Here is a 12,083-nt window from a genome sequence, read left to right as displayed (position 1 = left end):
CTATAATCTGTTCTTTGATATGACCCTTGTTGCGTATTAGTCTGATTCGTGCGAGTTGCAAAAGAACTTTAGTCTTTAAGTCTTTCGTTTTTTTATCTGATTTCTCTTTCTCCTCTTTATCCCTATTTTCATAATACTGTGCAGTTGCAAGTATTTGCGCAGTTGTAGAGACAGCCCACGCACTCTCGGAATCTTTTAATTTGTTGCATAGCTCAGGTAACAAATTATGTACGAATTTATCGACAAACAGTCTCTTTCCTCCTTCTGTGCTCATATCCTGACCACTATGATCTACAAAAGTCTCTTCGAACCTCGTGAAAAAGTCGGAGACACTTTCATCTTTCGTTTGCCTGCATGCGGACAACTTGTCCCAATTAACACGCAATGCGGGCATCAGAGTCTTCATTAAGTCGATTATTCTACCTGGAAGATTAGCAATTAGAGGTTCGGGTTTGGAACCACCTATTTGCTGACCATCCGCTGCAATGATAGCTGCCCAATCACCACCTAGGGCAACTGGATGATTCTCTTTACGAATTTTAGCCCAAATTGGTTGTGGAACTACATTACCAAATAACATATCAATGTCCGCCAGATTCATTACACAGGCCTCAACTGTCTGTGTTAATTCTTTATAGTATCCGGCAGGATTCTTACGCGGGTCTGGCAAGGCCTGCTTCACTGCTAGCACTTCGGCTCGTTTCCATGGAATGTGTATCCACACTCTTTGGAATTGGGCCGGAGCGGCAAGAATACCATTCGGCACATCAGCTTGCACAGCTTCGCGCCAAATTGGAGGAACCTCCCTCATTGGATATTGGCGATTTAGCTTCATACTATTTTTCTCTAAGTCTCTTGGTGAACGAAGTGATGGATCATTTCTATAACTTAAAATCAGCTCCATCGCTTCTTTTATATTTTGACCTACTATCATTCCCGCAGCAAACTCTTTCTGAACCTTAATTAAGTCTTCTAAATTTGATTCAACATCATCTTCTTCTACTTCCTCACGTAAAAGCGAGCACATCTCATCAAAGACATACCGTTGCGTTGGTTCATTCCATTGCATAAATGTATCTAGTACATCTCTCGTACTATATCTCCTACTCTTCGAAATCCATCTGAGAGCCGTGGAATCTAAAATTCCCCGTTCCTCAGTACTCGGAAGCTGACTACGTCTTTGAACAGAGTCAGAAGTAGGAGTCTTGATTAAAGTTTTATAGAGAGGAGACAGAATGCTAGAGACAGAATCAGTGATTCTTCGACGAACAGAAAGTGGAGTCAACATACTAGCAGACGCAGAGAACACAGTAGAAGTAGGAACAGATAGCGGGACAGTAGGAGTATCGAGGAAGATAGCTTGTGGAACAGTAGGTGTAAGCGACACAGATACAGGTATAGAAGTCGGCAACCCAGGAAGAGGAGGTGCCGTAGGAATATTCACATTGACCACAGGAGGTACAGGAGCTTGATTCTGAGGGGCAGGAGCAGGAATACCAGGTTGTCCAGCAACCGGCAATTGAACATTCGGTAAAGGTGGAGCCGTAGCACCCTGTGCATATGGTGGAGGTGACCTTAACAGATAAGACAACAGAGGATCGTTTTCGGGGTCCTCCAGTATCTTAGCGGTTTTCGATGGCAAGGCAGGATAGCACTTGTCAATCGCTAAATTATGCTCTCTAATGGCCACCTCTATGGCCTTCTCAGACTCGTTAACTTGCAGCTGTTTAGCCGCTTGCTCTAAAGTCAACTCTTCTTGCTCTTTCTGGTCTTTCTTCAACCTTTTAATCTCTCTCTGTTTAGATTCTTTTCGCCAATAACGGAAAGAATCAAACATTGCCGGCCGGGCTTTCTTCCTAAACAATTTCGCTTCTAAATTATCGAGGATTTCGGGTTCAAAACTACCATGTAGTGGCCAACTAAGGACACCATCCTTTTCTGTATAGCGGACCCATACCTCATTATAAGATATAGGACCCACACCATGCTTACAGTACAGATCATATAAGGGAGTCCCAATCGGAGGAACCAGACATGAGTCCTCCAATCGTGAATCACTGTTGCAACCAAAACACGACAACATACAATTTCTCCGACTTACCATTTTTGCAATCCGGAACACAAAACAGACAAAACAAGAAACAGATATGTGCACCCGAACCAAGAACTTAGGCCTACCAAAAGCGAACTGATGTATCGATACCCAAACTAAACCAAATAGATTATCGTAACCAGAACAACCAGTGATAATCTTACGAAACCAAACCAAACCAAGAACCATAAAGGATTTTAACAACCCTCACGAAGTAACCAACTAGCAACCACTAAATACTTAACTGAGGCACTGAAGACGTCACCAAGGAGAAACCCGTCACGTTTCGCCGTACTAAGGACTGCACCTCGGGTCCAAGACAGGGCGACGGTCAAGGCAACGGACCACTGCAGCCGTCCTGAACGGGAACCCTCGTGGAAGAGAACTTCGGGCCACTTTTGCGATATGCCGGGATCGATGAAGTGGGGCGCCTCCCTCAGGAATCTTCACACGAAGCTTCTCGAACTCTTCAGGCTTTTGGACCGGTACCGATTGACGTCGCCCCACGTTGGGCGCCAATTGGAGTTCTGGACTTTTTGGTTCCGTCCAGAGGTGTCAGGGAACAACACCCGAAGACCCCGGAGTTCCACCTGCCTTGGTGCACAAATAAACAGAAACACGAGCTTCTCGATGGTGGCGTCAAAGACCAAAGGTTTATTACTGCAGGGACACAGAAGTCACAGAAACCACGCATGGGCAGTATCTAGAAGCCTGTTCGATTTGTACAAAGAGGGTTGCTCCTTATATACTAAAAATTGGGCTTCAGGCAAATTCTTCACATGTTAGTACATTCCCAAACCTTTGTGTCCTAAACAATAAATATTTGGCGTTACACAGGAACCGTCGATAATATCTGATGCCAAACATTACGAAGAGGGGTTCCCACTAGTTCATCACAATCCCTTGTCAATATTGCATTCAAGAGCCGGACCGCCTCATCGTAAATTTCGTTGCCTCCCCCTAATAAAGATTCAGAAAGAAAGGAACGGAGCCAGGTGTGGAAGATAGAAAAGTGGGATAAGGGATGTTTGTGGGTTGTAAATGGGCAAGGCTACCGGCTTCGGCCGCCTAATCATGATCGGGACAATGGACACGAGAACCAGTTCAGTAGGGCTGGCCTCGGGCAGAGGAGGCAGCCTTTGTCGAGTCATGCAGCTACAGCGTGTTCTGTTCCAAGGTGCACGTGTCACTAAAGAGGTGAATCGCCGGCTAAGCCTACGTGTCCTTAATTGAAATGAAGTGATCAGAGGTTATTGCATATGTGAGGGCAAGAAACACAAAATGGCTGCCATGATCTAAGATGGATGCCATGGGTAGATCAGAAATGTGTTTGTAACAGGAGTACTCTTGCTCGTAGCATAGCGAAAACACCAGGATATGCTAAATGGATCATTTGCGGTTCGCTGATACCAATATTATGTATTTCCGACAATATTGAAAACACGGGTTCAAATCGTCACGGAACCTCAGCACCCGGCGCCAATGAGAGAGGCTCTGGGTTATGACCAACTCCAGGCTGTGGTGTTCAAGGGCTGCCCACACCCACGCGGACCATCAAAGGCATCCGAGCTCTAGGCACGGCTCTTCGACTGGACTCACCCGGCTGGGAGGCATAACTGTCTATGGAGATGCCATTGCTGGATACGGGAGGCCCAGAAGACGGAGCCTGAGGCAGGGAGCGAGGGCCGCATCCACTGCTCCAGCTGGAGAGTGTCAAGATCATGGAGGGCGGTCTTTATCCCAGGCTTGATAGCAGTGACTCGAAGGATTCAGTTGGATAAACTCATTTTTGAGGGACACGGACACTACAATTTTCCAGAGGCTTACCTGCAACTGCCCAGTTGTCCAACACCAACTGGACCTGCCTGAACATGTGTGAGTCCTGCTGCTGCCCTCTGCTGGAGTGAGTCCTGCTCCCCCCAAGAAGAGTCCCCCAGGACCTGGACAGTTAGCTGGTTTCCAAGTGTACTCCTGAAAAAAAGATGAAGATGCAGACCACAAAGAGACCTCTTTGTGCCAAGAATCGACACCCAGCAGCAACCGCCAAAGCTAAGTTCCAGCGGTACCTGATCTTCACGCTGAGAAACAAATGTCTGGGACAACTGCCAATGCAATGCTCCAATGGGACCTTCTCTTTACACCCATGGTGACCATTTGCTATGACTACCAATGGGAACCTCCAGCAACGAACAGAATTTTTGTGCTACTGCAGGAAATTACCATGAATTCTGATCCGCTCCTCACACTTTATCACTTTTTGAGTGCTGCACAAATACTTTACATATTGCCTCTAAGTTAAGCCAGACTGCTTTTGTGTAAGCTTCCATAGGAAAAAGCACAGGCTTTATTTAGTGACTATTTTCATGCTTAAAAGGACTGTGGTTAGTCTTAGATTGGGGTTTGCACTCCTCCTAACTAGTAACCCAGTTTCTTACAGTGACTATGATCCCAACTGTTTTTCTTGCAGAAGAAGTATTGCTGCACTTCATTCTCCAAATAATGACAGAAAAGTGTGACATTTACACTTGCAGCCTATTTACATTTACTAATATAATTTTTACTATACTCATGTTTATAACATTTCACCTTGATGTATAACATTGCTATGTTAACCCTTTTTTTGCTACCATTCTATTCGCCTTTTATTAAAACCTTAACTGAACTCTTGTACATTGGTGCTGCTACTGCCATGTCTTCTTTATCCATTGCCTCTCTAAACTCTTGAACAGGCTGTGTGCATTCCATATAGTATATATAATTCCTCTTTCTCTCTATATTGCACTGATTTCAGCTTTGTTTTCACTGTCCAAATGAAACCGAAACTGTTCTTCATCTGCACCGCATTCTTTTTTTTGCTCATGACTCTCTCCTTGCCCTCTTTGTTTATTCTATTATTCTCTACTCTCGTGTCAGTCATGGAATGCAACAACCTTCTTGACGCTACTTCCTTGGTTTGTTATTTACCTATCACATTGCACTTTTCTGACTCCAACTTTAAATCATTTGTCTTCATTTATTTTGTGGACAATAATGGTTGCCCTTGCACCACTTCTGTCAATGCTCCAAGGCTAATATTTTCTTATTTCCCATTCCTATTTAGCTTTCATATCACATTTCCATATCTACACCTATGTCTTTTCTCTTTCAGATCCCTCATTTTTCCTGGTACCAATAATGTGGCTGTCAAATTTTTCCCATCTGACTTTCTCATTTAATTTCTCCTAGACTGTGTCTGTACTTTTCAACTCCTGTATCTATTGTGTGCCTATATTTTTTTTCCATTGAGTTGCATCTCAAACAGTATGTTATCGTACCACATCTTGGCTACCGGCATTGGTAACTGTTAAGTTTGTAAACATTCGAAAAATTTGCAAGAGTTGTGTTCGACTACTCCATCCCAACTGGGGTGACCAAATACCAACAGAGAGAAGGTCAGACGAGCCACTAAGGAGTATTTGGAGAGTTACCTGGCCACCAAAGTGTTCTCCAGTCCTCTTCTGAATTTTATAGCATCACCGCCATTGACTTCAATAGAGTGGCCCTGATGCTGTGGATGCAGGAGATTAAGGATGCTCAAAGATGCTCTGGGTGGTGTGTGGTCAAGGGGATGTCCTTGCGGATAATGATCGGTTCACAGAGGTCGGGTCCCTTGAAGTCCTGTGAGTCTAGCCTATGTTTTGTACAAGAAGGGTACCCTTCCTGTACAAAATACTATGCCTAGACAAGTTTTAAACCTTTTCCTATTTTTTATGTGTGCTTCAAAGGGCAGCACACATGCAAAGTAGGAAATGAACGGAGAAATTAAAGCATTTCTACTTTTAAGCCTGCTTTCCAGCGGCGTTCATTTTTGGCACTAAACTCTGCTACTAATGTTAGTGGATAGAGTTTAGTGTCAAAAAGCAATGATGATTTCCTGGAAATGCCTATGCAGCACCCATGTAATGCCCCCTTAACGCAAAGTAATGGAAAAGTTGTGTTTTGCGCTGCTTTGCATTACTTTCCATACAAACCAACAAAATACCAATTAGCTTTGATTTGTTAATCTCCAAATAGGATTAGCATTACAAAACTAACACTAACCTGATGGTAAACCTTTGTAAATCTGGGCCAATGTGTTAGCCAATGGGGCTACTAACTCTACCACAGCAAAAATGACAATTTGGAAGCTTTGCTTTGGGCATATAAAAATACATGGCCCGCCAAATAATCTTCAGCAAACTGCCTTAGGGTTTGGTAGGCCATTCTTAGGGGAGACTTACATGTATTGTTTGGGGAAGTAGGGATTTTCCATTGGTCTAAATGGCAAAGTCGAATTAGCAGTTTTTAAAACTGCTCTTCCAGTCTAAAGTGGCAGGCTGAGAGCCATTGTGTACCTTGTCACACACGGGGTGGCACTATCAGTGCTACAGCCCTGGGTGACTACTCTGCCTTACATGCCCTGGGCACCATTGGCATATTATACTAGGGACTTATAAATAAGTCAGTCTCTGCCAATTGGATAAAGACAATTCGATATACACTTTGTAATAGGTTAGAACACTGGCACTGGGGTCTGGTTAGCAGTGATCAGTGAACTCTCAAAGTCGAAAAAACAGCAACTTCAGTACACATTTTTCTTGCGAAAGCCAAAGTCTCTCCACAACCTGGGCCCCAAGTACCTCAACGACCGCCTGGCCTTCCACACGCCTACCCGCCAGCTACGGTCCGCTAGCCTCGCCCTCGCCGCCGTACCACGCATCCGAAGAGCCACTGCCGGAGGCAGATCCTTCTCCTACCTGGCGGCCAAGACATGGAACTCCCTCCCCATCCACCTTCGGCTGACCCAGGACCACCTCGCCTTCAGGAGACAACTCAAGACCTGGCTGTTCGAGCAGTAGCGGCCCCCTCCCCCCAAGCGCCTTGAGACCCTTCCGGGTGAGTAGCGCGCTATACAAGTGTTATGATTGATTGATTGAATGGCTCCAGAAATACCATGTCCAGTGACTAGTGCACTTCAGAAAGAATTCCTTGGATATAGCCTGTTACTTTGCCTTGCTTAAGGGCTTTGACCTGTGTTGCATGGACTGTTAAGTCCATGCCGTGCAGCAACTGGGGGTGCATCCATACTGGGGGGGGCATCATGTGCCCCCTGCATGCTTCCCCATGGCCCAGATACAACAAGGGGCCCTATAGGCCCTTTACTTTTCTTACCACTACCCTTATCATGGAGGGCTCACAACCAGGAAATTGCAGCCTCACACAGTCGCAACACCGCAAAAGGATCCCAGATCCTCGGGGTTGCAGCTGTCCTTTGGTGTTCCGACCACCAAACTCGTAATAGGGCGGTCAGACCACTGGTGCGGCGGTGCCCTCACCACAACAATGGATAGACCGCTGTAGTCATAATCAGGCCCTAAGTCCCAACGTAAAACCTCTGACTGTCTCAAAGGTGGTTGGTGTATCAGACCCGGGCTCCATTGTGGTAGGCCCCAAATTACACCTAGGTCCTTGTCTACTGAGACCATCAACTACCTTTGCAGCTTTGCACTTTTTGGCACTATTTTTAGTTATAACTCTAAAAGTTGATACTTATAGTTCCCCTCGTTGAATTTTTGTTGCTTTGGTTAAATTTTATTTATTACAATTACTAGATTTTTCTAATTTTGGGATTTTTATTGCTTGATGTTTTTACTTATAATTGTTTTTTTATACTGCATAGATACTTTATATTTTGCCGTAAATTAAGCTTGTCTGAACTGTGGCATAGCTACCAAGGCGCTGAGCCAGGGGCGTAACAAATGCCCCCGCAGCCCCCGCGGTGCGGGGGGTCCCACTCTCTTCAGTAAATGAAGGGGGCCCCGGGCCCCATCAGCTCTTCGGTGAGACCTGTGAGAGAGGCTTGCGCTAAAGCAAGCCTCTCTCCCTCTAAAGCAGGTGCAGGCTGTCTGCAGCCTGCTCTGAGCCCCTCGAACCCTCCCTCTGACTGAAGAGAAACAATGTAACAAGTTGCAATGTTTCTCTTCAGTCAGAATGAGCGAGGCGGAAAGAGGATGGGGTGGGGGCCCCAGAGAGCAGGAGGCAGCACAGAGCAGTGCTCGGGACCCTGACAAGGGTGGGAGTGGGGGCCCCAGAGAGCATTCTCAAGGGCAAAGCTCATATGAGAAGGTATGAGGCAGCAAAATGGTGCCCTCAGGTAAGCACTCTTGTTAGAATGCACCATGTGGGCATCTGCAGGGTGGGGGGGGGCTAGGGGGGGCTGGGAAGGGTTCAAGGCAGAGGGGAGAAGGGTGAAAGGTAGAGAGAAGGGTGCAAGGTAGAGAGGAGATGGGTGCAAGGCAGAGAGGAGATAGGTGCAAGGTAGAGGGGAGAAGAGTGCAAGGTAGAAAGGAGAAAGGTGCATGGTAGAGAGGAGAAGGGTGCAAGACGGAGGGGAGAAGGGTGCAAGGCAGAAGGGTGCAAGGCAGAGGGGAGAAGGGTGCAAGGCGGAGGGGAGAAGGGTCCAAGGCAGAGGGGAGAAGATTGCAAGGCGGAGAGGAGAAGGGTGCAAGGCAGAGGGGAGAAGGGTGCAAGGCAGAGAGGAGAACGGTGCAGGGCGGAGTGGAGAAGGGTGCAAGGGGGAGGGGAGAAGGGTGCAAGGCAGAGGGGAGAAGGGTGCAAGGCAGAGAGGAGCAGGGTGCAAGGCGGAGGGGAGAAGGGTGCAAGGTGGAGGAGAGAAGGGTGCAAGGCAGAGGGGAGAAGAGTGCAAGGGGGAGGGCAGAAGGGTGCAAGGCAGTGGGGAGAAGGGTGCAAGGTAGAGGGGAGAAGGGTGCAAGGCAGAGGGGAGAAGAGTGCAAGGGGGAGGGGAGAAGGGTGCAAGGCAGAGGGGAGAAGGGTGCAAGGCAGAGAGGAGAAGGGTGCAAGGCGGAGGGGAGAAGGGTGTAAGGCAGAGGAGAGAATGGTGCAAAGGGGAGGGGAGAAGGGTGCAAGGCAGACAGGAGAAGGGTGCAAGGGGGATGGTGATGAAGTTAAAAATGTGCCCCCCCTGGAAACATTTCTGCGGACGCCCATGGAACGTACACTACTTTGTGAACGAGAGTGGGAGAAAGTGGAGAGAGAGTGGAGAGAGAGAGAGTGTGGAGAGAGAGTGGAGAGTGGAGAGAGAGAGAGAGTGCAGAGAGACAGTGGAGGGAGAGTAGAGAGAGAGGGTGGAGATAGAGAGTGGAGAGAGAGACATTGGAGAGAGAGTGGAGAGGGAGTGGAGCGAGAGAGTGGAAGGAGACAGTGGAGAGAGAGTGGAGAGAGTGGAAAGAGAGAGATTGAAGAGAGAGTGGAGAGAGAGTAGAGAGAGAGTGGAGGGAGAGTGAAGGGAGAGTGGAGGGAGAGAGTGAGGAGAGAGTGAAGAGAGAGTGGAGAGAGAGTGGAGAGAGAGAGAGTGGAGCGAGAGAGAGTGGAGAGAGAGAGTGGAGGGAGAGTAGAGAGACAGAGAAGGGAGAGAGGGTAAATAGGTAGAGAGTGGAGAGAGAGTAGAGAGAGAGTGGAGGGAGACAGTGGGGAGAGTGGAGGGAGACAGTGGAGGGAGACAGTGAAGAGAGTGGAGAGAGAGAGAGAGAGAGAGAGTGAGAGAGAGAAAGTGGAGAGAGAGACAGTGGAGAGAATGGAGAGAGAGACAGTGGAGATAGAGTGGACAGAGTTGTGAGAGAGAATGGAGAGAGAGAGAGTGAAGAGAGAGTAGAGACTGACTGACTCAGAGACTGAATACTGACTGACCGAGAGACTGACTGGCTGAAAAACTGACTGAGAGAGAGAGAGAGAGACTGGCTGACTGTGAGAGTAACTGACTGACTGACAGAGAGAGAGAGAGAGAGAGAGAGAGAGAGAGAGAGAGACTTATTCAGAGTGAGACTAGCTGACAGAGAGACTGACTGACTGACAGAGATTGACTGACTGAGGTAGAGAGATACTGACTGACAGGGAGAGAGACTGACTGACAGAGAGACTGAGAGAGAGAGGCAGAGACTGACTGACTGCGAGAGATAGACTGATTGACTGCGAGAGAGACTGACTGACTGAGAGAAACTGACTAAGAGAGAGAGAGAGACTGACTGAGGTAGAGAGAGAATGACTGACTGAGAGCGACTGACTGACTGGGAGAGAGAGACTGACTGGGATGGAGAGAGAGACTGACTGACAGAGAGAGAGACTATGAGAGAGAGAGAGAGAGAGAGAGAGAGAGAGAGAGAGAGAGAGAGAGAGACTGACTTAGAGAGAGAGACTGAGAGACTGACAGAGAAAGAGAGACTGACCAACAGAGAGAGAGACTGACTGACATAGAGAGACTGACTGAGAGAGAGAGAGAATCACAGAGCGAGACAGACTGAGAGAGAGACTGACTGACAGAGAGAGAGACTGACAGAGAGAGTCACTGACTGAGAGAGAGAGAGAGAGAGAGAGAGAGAGACTGACTGAGAGAGACTGGCTGACTGCGAGAGAGAGAGAATGACTGACTGAGAGAGACTGACAGAGGGAGAGACAGAGAGAGAGAGAGGGAGACTGTCTGGAAGACTGACTGACTGAGAGAGAGAGAGACTATGAGAGAGAGGCTGAGAGAGGGAGACTGGCAAAGAGACTGACAGAGAGAAGGACAGGCAGGGAGAGAGACTGACTGAGAGAGAGACTGAGAGAGAGACTGACAGAGAGAGGGACTGACAGAGAGAGGGACTGACAGAGAGAGGGACTGACAGAGAGAGAGACTGACAGAGAGAGAGACTGACTGAGAGAGACTGACTGACTAAGAGACTGTTTGAGAGAGAGACTGACTGAGAGAGACTGACAGAGAGACTGGCTGAGAGAGAGACGGACTAGGAGAGAGAGACTGACAGAGAGAGAGAGAGAGAGACTGGGACTCTGACAGAGAGAGAGACTGACTGACAGAGAGAGAGAGAATAAGAGAGAGAGAGAGAGACTGCCAGAGAGAGACTGACCGACAGAGAGAGAGAGAGAGACTGACAGAGAGAGAGAGACTGGCTGACTGAGAGAGAGAGAGAGAGACTGACTGACTGAGAGAAACTAGCAGAGAGAGACTGTGAGAGACTGACTGGCAGAAAGGGAGAGACTGACTGACAGAAAGAGAGAGACTGACTAAGAGAGAGACTGATAGAAAGAGAGAGATAGAGAGACTAACAGAGAGAGAGAGAGAGACTGAGAGAGAGACTGACAGACAGAGGGACTGACAGGGAGAGAGACTGACTGAGAGAGAAAGACTGGTTGAGATAATGACAGAGAGAGGGACTGACTGAGAGAGACTGACAGAGAGCGAGAGAGAGAGAGACTGACTGACTGACAGACAGAGAGAGACTGACTGACTGAGAGAGACTGAATGACAAAGAGAGACTGAATGACAGAGAGAGACTGAATGACAGCGAGAGATAGACTGACTGAATGACAGAGAGAGATAGACTGACTGACTGAGAGAGAGAGAGACTGACAGAGGGAGAGAGACTGACTGACTGACAGACTGACAGAGAGAGACTGACTGACTGACTGGCTGACTGAGAGAGACTGACTGACAGAGAGAGATAGACTGACCGACTGAAAGAGAGAGACTGACTGACTGAGAGAGAGAGAGAGAGAGAGAGAGAGAGAGAGAGAGAGAGAGAGAGAGAGAGAGAGAGAGATGGAATTTGGGTCAAAGTGTGTATGAAGCTATGCAATGCCTCTTAAGATTGCTATTGTCTACTAATAAAAATGTATTATCAAAATGTGCTCTTTGTAGTTACATCAGCTTTTGAAATACTGCATTCATTGTCGCATTGTCTAATGTTTTAAAACGGAAACGAGAAGGAGCAGTGGATGCACTTTTGTCAAAACTGAACGATGATTGAGCCCGATGTTGTATATCATGACACGAGTCTGCATCAGGAAACCCACCTAAAATTGGGCAAACGTCCCCGGCCTACTGATGGCAGGGACCCTGTAATGAATGGACCACCACCTATGATAGCCTGCTGGCAGACTAAGTCCAACTTTTAACTCC

At 47.5% G+C, this 12,083-nt stretch overlaps 1 protein-coding gene across 2 annotated transcripts in view; it reads right to left on the bottom strand.

Moving 5' to 3' along the window:
* The window catches only part of DNTT (DNA nucleotidylexotransferase), a 1,394,583-nt gene that overhangs the window by 853,983 nt on the left and 528,517 nt on the right, over positions 1-12,083 (bottom strand). The window lies entirely within an intron of this gene.

The sequence above is a fragment of the Lissotriton vulgaris genome, chromosome 5 (assembly GCF_964263255.1).
Source record: "Lissotriton vulgaris chromosome 5, aLisVul1.2, whole genome shotgun sequence".
NCBI classification, from domain to species: Eukaryota; Metazoa; Chordata; class Amphibia; order Caudata; family Salamandridae; genus Lissotriton; species Lissotriton vulgaris.
This window is presented reverse-complemented; position numbering and strand designations above follow the sequence as displayed.